At 37.6% G+C, this 6,880-nt stretch overlaps 1 long non-coding RNA gene across 1 annotated transcript in view; it reads left to right on the top strand.

Annotated features, from left to right (window-relative positions):
* The first annotated feature begins 1,636 nt into the window (after positions 1 to 1,636).
* The window catches only part of LOC128647889 (uncharacterized), a 68,299-nt gene continuing 63,055 nt past the window's right edge, over positions 1,637 to 6,880 (top strand). Inside the window, exon 1 of the long non-coding RNA XR_008400445.1 lies at positions 1,637 to 1,671. This is a non-coding gene — a long non-coding RNA (uncharacterized LOC128647889). The remainder of the gene's footprint in view (positions 1,672 to 6,880) is intronic.

Here is a 6,880-nt window from a genome sequence, read left to right as displayed (position 1 = left end):
ATGTTTTGTGGTCCCAGGACATACTTGAAAATGAGAGAAATCTCAATGTATTCTTCCTGGTAAAATATTTTATAAATAAATATGACAGTGAACAAGTGCTGAGATTTGGCCTGAAACATGTTTGGCTGTTGCTTCTACCTGGTTACAGGCCTGTAACCTATATTTCATGTTCTTACATGTTATGGATTTTTAAATTATTTTCTAAATAAAGAATTATTGGATATTTTTAAACGTTTTTTCCATTGTTGGTCTGGAGATGCAGGATTACAGAGTGTGTCTACAGTGTTGATCCAGTGCTTGATTTCCTATGTAAACTGCCATATTGCAACGTACGTTTCAGGGGCACAGTAGTCACATGCTCATGATGTAGTCACATGACACGCACAGCATATTATTAGAAAATCACATCTGTTTTTGCAGCGTGTGAGCTGCAGTCTCTAAACATACATATTTATTTGTCACTCACAGTATATATGTATTAGCTTTCCCCATCTACAGTATTTATACACACACAAATTATGCAACACAATTCAAATAAAATGCTTTATATGCACTGTTTATCTTTTTAACACCCCCACAGTTTTACTCTTCAAACTGCCCACAAGTTTTATGCTCTAAGCAAAAGCCGTTTGCAGTGAACGGCTTCAGGCACTATTGTCGTAAATCATTTGTAAGCTCCGTGAGGGAGAGAGGGAGGGGGAGGCTCTCAGACACGCTGGATACTCCGTGCAGAAGATTTCTGCTTCTCATGACCTCTCCTGCTTATGTAAAGCACTTGTACCAGCTAACTGATCAGTTAGTAATCATCTTTTGTTTTATTTACCAGTGTGATCTGCTCCTGTCACACCCTCTGCCAAGACACAGTCACTAGAGCAGAACTCTGTGATCATCAGAGGGTGTGACTAGGGTTGCCACCTGTCCCTTAAAATACAGAACACTTATAAGTTACACATGCTGCAGGGTGTGCAGCGAGGAATATGAATAGTGAATATAAATAGTGCTGTCCAGAAATACAATACATGTTCCTCCCTGCACACCCTTCAGCATGTGTAACTCATAAGTGTCCAGGAAAACATGGCTGAGGTGGCAACCCTAGGTGTGACAGGAGCAGATCACACTGGTAAATAAAACAGAAGATCATTACTAACTGATCAGTTAGCTGATACAAGTGCTTTACATAAGCAAGAGAGGTCATGAGAAGCAGAAATCTTCTGCACGGAGTATCCCGCTTGTCTGAGAGCCTCCCCCTCCCTCTCTCCCTCACGGAGCTTACAAATGATTTACGACAATAGTGCCTGAAGCTGTTCACTGCAAATGAAGAGTAAAACTGTGGGGTCCGTTAAAAACATAAACAATGCATATAAAGCATTTTATCTCAATTGTGCTGCATATGTGTGTATATAAATAGATGGGGAAAGCTAATACATGTATACTATGAGTGACAAATAAATATGTATGTTCAGAGACTGCAGCTCACACGCTGCAAACATATGTGATTGTATATGTATAAGTATATGTAACAAATAATATGCTGTGTGTGTCATGTGACTGTATCATGAGCATGTGACTGCTGTGCCCCTGTAAGGTATGTTACAATATAGCAGCTTACATAGTAGAATCAAGCACTGGATCAACGCTGTACTTCAAAACAATCTTTGTCAACAGTTTGGGGTAAGTGGAACAGATAAAATAGACAGCAGTGATTATATTATTTTTATTAATAAGATAAAGTAGGCTTTAGCAATTTCCATCAGGTGTTAAACGTCCCTTTAGGAATAAATAGAACACATGCTATGTGCAGGACGTTGGATTATGAAATATGCAATATTATCTTCTTATGTTGCGCCTTTAAATCTCTATGTTCAAAATATATTTTATTTTACAATTTCCTCAGTAGCCACATTCTATTGTAGAGGGACTTTCAGTATCCAATCAGGATGCTTTCCGAGGACTTGTAAGGGAGCATGCAGCATCTGGCATGTGCAGGCACAGTCACTTTATCTCCCTCTTTAGTTTAATGAAGTTTCCTATGAAATCTAATGATATTATGGTCACAATAAAGCAAAGTATAAACTCAGCACTGATGATGGTGATTAGGTGAAGGATAACTGCTCACAGAAAACTTACTCTATGAGCTTAAAGAACCAGTCAACACAGTAGATTTGCATAATCAACAAATGCATGATAAGAAGACAATGCAATAGCACAAAGGCCTCTAGTTATGAAAGTCTGGCGGACCTGATCCGCCAGTGCGGATCAGGTCCGCCAGACTTTGCTGAATACGGCGAGCAATACGCTTGCCGTATTCATCATTGCACCAGCAGCTCACAAGAGCTTCTGGTGCAACGCCGCCCCCTGCAGACTCGCGGCCAATAGGCCGCCAGCAGGGGGGTGTCAATCAACCCGATCGTACTCGATCGTGTTGTATTGTTGCGTTGTCTGTCCGCCTGCTCAGAGCAGGCAGACAGGTTATGGAGCAGCGGTCTTTGTGACCGCTGCTTCATAACTGCTGTTTATGGCGAGTCTCATGACTCGCCAGAAACACGGGGCATCAAGCTCCATACGGAGCTTGATACATGTGCCCCTTAGTCTGAACTTCAAATGAGTAGTAGATTTTTTTTTCTGACAATTTTAAAAGTTATGACTTTTTCCACTCCCCTTGAACCATGTGACAGCCATCAGCCAATAACAAATGCATAGATGTACCATGTGACAGCCATCAGCCATTCACAATTGCATACACACTTATTCTTCCACATGCTCAGTAGGAGCTGGTGACTCAAAAAGTTGAAATATAAAAAGAATGTTCACATTTTGTTAATGGAAGTAAATTGGAAAGTTGTTTAAAATTGCATGCTCTATCTGAATAATGAAAGTTTAATTTTGATTGAGTGTCCCTTTAAAACATTTTGAAGTGAAATATCTTCTTGTTTTACATAGAGATGTTAGGGTTATATTTTCTATTCAGCTTTTTTACAGATATGCTGCATCACTTTTAAGTGATTTAGCATATGGGTAATATGTCCCTTTAAATTCATTATTGTTTAAAAAAAAAAAAAAAAATATAAAAATAAAAAATAAAATGTTTCTTAAAAGAATGTAAATGCAATGTAAGTACGGTAGGTATTGTTTACTGTAAGAGTAGAAATCTGAAATTCTTAGCTCTCTTTCAACATTATTATTTCCTGAAATTATATTATGACCACACCCTTTGTTGCCCTGGATTTCATAAAGATTTTTTTTTACAAACTAAAGTAAACACATATTGTGCAATCTCCGTAAACTGTTTTTCAAGGAAAGATATTTATATTTATATATATATATATATATATATATATATATATATATATATCCAGTGCTTTTGTGAAAAAAGGGGCAAATTTATTTACAATGCTTGATACATTTTGCATGATGACTCAGTACCGGTGAGTACTTCCACGAAAAAAGCCCTGTCTTTATCTATCTATCTATCTAGCGGCTAGATTTAGAGTTTTGTCAGTAACGACCTGCGTAGCTAACGCTGGCTTTTTTCTGGCCGCACCTTTAAAATAACTCTGGTATTGAGAGTCCACAGAATTGCTGCGTTAGGCTCCAAAAAAGGAGCGTATAGCATATTTAACGCAACTTCAACTCTTGATACCAGAGTTGCTTACGGACGCGGCCAGCCTCAAAAACGTGCTCGTGCACGATTCCCCCATAGGAAACAATGGGGCTGTTTGAGCTGAAAAAAAACCTAACACCTGCAAAAAAGCCGCGTTCAGCTCCTAACGCAGCCCCATTGTTTGCTATGGGGAAACACTTCCTACGTCTGCACCTAACACCCTAACATGAACCCCGAGTCTAAACACCCCTAACCTTACACTTATTAACCCCTATTCTGCCGCCCCCGCTATCGCTGACCCCTGTATATTATTTTTAACCCCTAATCTGCCGCTCCGTAAACCGCCGCTACTTACATTATCCCTATGTACCCCTAATCTGCTGCCCCTAACACCGCCGACCCCTATATTATATTTATTAACCCCTAATCTGCCCCCCACAACGTCGCCTCCACCTGCCTACACTTATTAACCCCTAATCTGCCGAGCGGACCGCACCGCTATTATTATAAAGTTATTAACCCCTAATCCGCCTCACTAACCCTATAATAAATAGTATTAACCCCTAATCTGCCCTCCCTAACATCGCCGACACCTAACTTCAATTATTAACCCCTAATCTGCCGACTGGAGCTCACCGCTATTCTAATAAATGTATTAACCCCTAAAGCTAAGTCTAACCCTAACACTAACACCCCCCTAAATTAAATATAATTTTAATCTAACGAAATTAATTAACTCTTATTAAATAAATTATTCCTATTTAAAGCTAAATACTTACCTGTAAAATAAATCCTAATATAGCTACAATATAAATTATAATTATATTATAGCTATTTTAGGATTAATATTTATTTTACAGGTAACTTTGTATTTATTTTAACCAGGTACAATAGCTATTAAATAGTTAAGAACTATTTAATAGCTAAAATAGTTAAAATAATTACAAATTTACCTGTAAAATAAATCCTAACCTAAGTTACAATTAAACCTAACACTACACTATTAATAAATTAATTAAATAAAATACCTATAATTATCTACAATTAAACCTAACACTACACTATCAATAAATAAATTAAATACAATTCCTACAAATAAATACAATGAAATAAACTAACTAAAGTACAAAAAATAAAAAAGAACTAAGTTACAAAAAATAAAAAAATATTTACAAACATTAGAAATATATTACAACAATTTTAAACTAATTACACCTACTCTAAGCCCCCTAATAAAATAACAAAGCCCCCCAAAATAAAAAAATGCCCTACCCTATTCTAAATTACTAAAGTTCAAAGCTCTTTTACCTTACCAGCCCTGAACAGGGCCCTTTGCGGGGCATGCCCCAAGAAGTTCAGCTCTTTTGCCTGTAAAAAAAAACATACAATACCCCCCCCAACATTACAACCCACCACCCACATACTCCTAATCTAACCCAAACCCCCCTTAAATAAACCTAACACTAAGCCCCTGAAGATCTCCCTACCTTGAGTCGTCTTCACCCAGCCGAGCCAAATTCTTCATCCAAGCGGAGCAAGAAGAGGTCCTCCATCCGGTAGAAGTCTTCATCCAAGCGGGGCAGAAGAGGTCTTCCATCCGATTGAAGTCTTCATCCAAGAGACATCTTCTATCGTCATCCATCCGGAGCGGAGCGGCAGCATCCTGAAGACCTCCGACGCGGAACATCCATCCTGGCCGACGACTGAACGACGAATGACGGTTCCTTTAAATGACGTCATCCAAGATGGTGTCCCTCGAATTCCGATTGGCTGATAGGATTCTATCAGCCAATCGGAATTAAGGTAGGAATATTCTGATTGGCTGATGGAATCAGCCAATCAGAATCAAGTTCAATCCGATTGGCTGATCCAATCAGCCAATCAGATTGAGCTCGCATTCTATTGGCTGATTGGAACAGCCAATAGAATGCGAGCTCAATCTGATTGGCTGATTGCATCAGCCAATCAGAATATTCCTACCTTAATTCCGATTGGCTGATAGAATCCTATCAGCCAATTGGAATTTGAGGGATGCCATCTTGGATGTATGTTTTTTTTAACAGGCAAAAGAGCTGAACTTCTTGGGGTATGCCCCGCAAAGGGCCCTGTTCAGGGCTGGTAAGGTAAAAGAGCTTTGAACTTTAGTAATTTAGAATAGGGTAGGGCATTTTTTTTATTTTGGGGGGCTTTGTTATTTTATTAGGGGGCTTAGAGTAGGTGTAATTAGTTTAAAATTGTTGTAATATATTTCTAATGTTTGTAAATATTTTTTTATTTTTTGTACCTTAGTTCTTTTTTATTTTTTGTACTTTAGTTAGTTTATTTCATTGTATTTATTTGTAGGAATTGTATTTAATTTATTTATTGATAGTGTAGTGTTAGGTTTAATTGTAGATAATTATAGGTATTTTATTTAATTAATTTATTGATAGTGTAGTGTTAGGTTTAATTGTAACTTAGGTTAGGATTTATTTTACAGGTAAATTTGTAATTATTTTAACTATTTTAGCTATTAAATAGTTCTTAACTATTTAATAGCTATTGTACCTGGTTAAAATAAATACAAAGTTACCTGTAAAATAAATATTAATCCTAAAGTAGCTATAATATAATTATAATTTATATTGTAGCTATATTAGGATTTATTTTACAGGTAAGTATTTAGCTTTAAATAGGAATAATTTATTTAATAAGAGTTAATTAATTTCGTTAGATTAAAATTATATTTAACTTAGGGGGGTGTTAGTGTTAGGGTTAGACTTAGCTTTAGGGGTTAATACATTTATTAGAATAGCGGTGAGCTCCAGTCGGCATATTAGGGGTTAATAATTGAAGTTAGGTGTCGGCGATGTTAGGGAGGGCAGATTAGGGGTTAATTATTGTAGGTAGCTGGCTGCGATGTTGTGGGGGGCAGGTTAGGGGTTAATAAATATAATATAGGGGTCGGCGGTGTTAGGGGCAGCAGATTAGGGGTACATAAGGATAACGTAGGTGGCGGTCGGCAGATTAGGGGTTAAAAAAATTTAATAGAGTGGCGGCGATGAGGGGGGACCTCGGTTTAGGGGTACATAGGTAGTTTATGGGTGTTAGTGTACTTTAGAGCACAGTAGTTAAGAGCTTTATAAACCGGCGTTAGCCCAGAAAGCTCTTAACTACTGACTTTTTTCTGCGGCTGGAGTTTTGTCGTTAGATTTCTAACGCTCACTTCAGACACGTCTCTAAATACCGGATTTAGAAAGATCCCATTGAAAAGATAGGATACGCAATTGACGTAAGGGG

This window comes from Bombina bombina, chromosome 2, assembly GCF_027579735.1.
Source record: "Bombina bombina isolate aBomBom1 chromosome 2, aBomBom1.pri, whole genome shotgun sequence".
Classification (NCBI taxonomy): Eukaryota; Metazoa; Chordata; class Amphibia; order Anura; family Bombinatoridae; genus Bombina; species Bombina bombina.
This window is presented reverse-complemented; position numbering and strand designations above follow the sequence as displayed.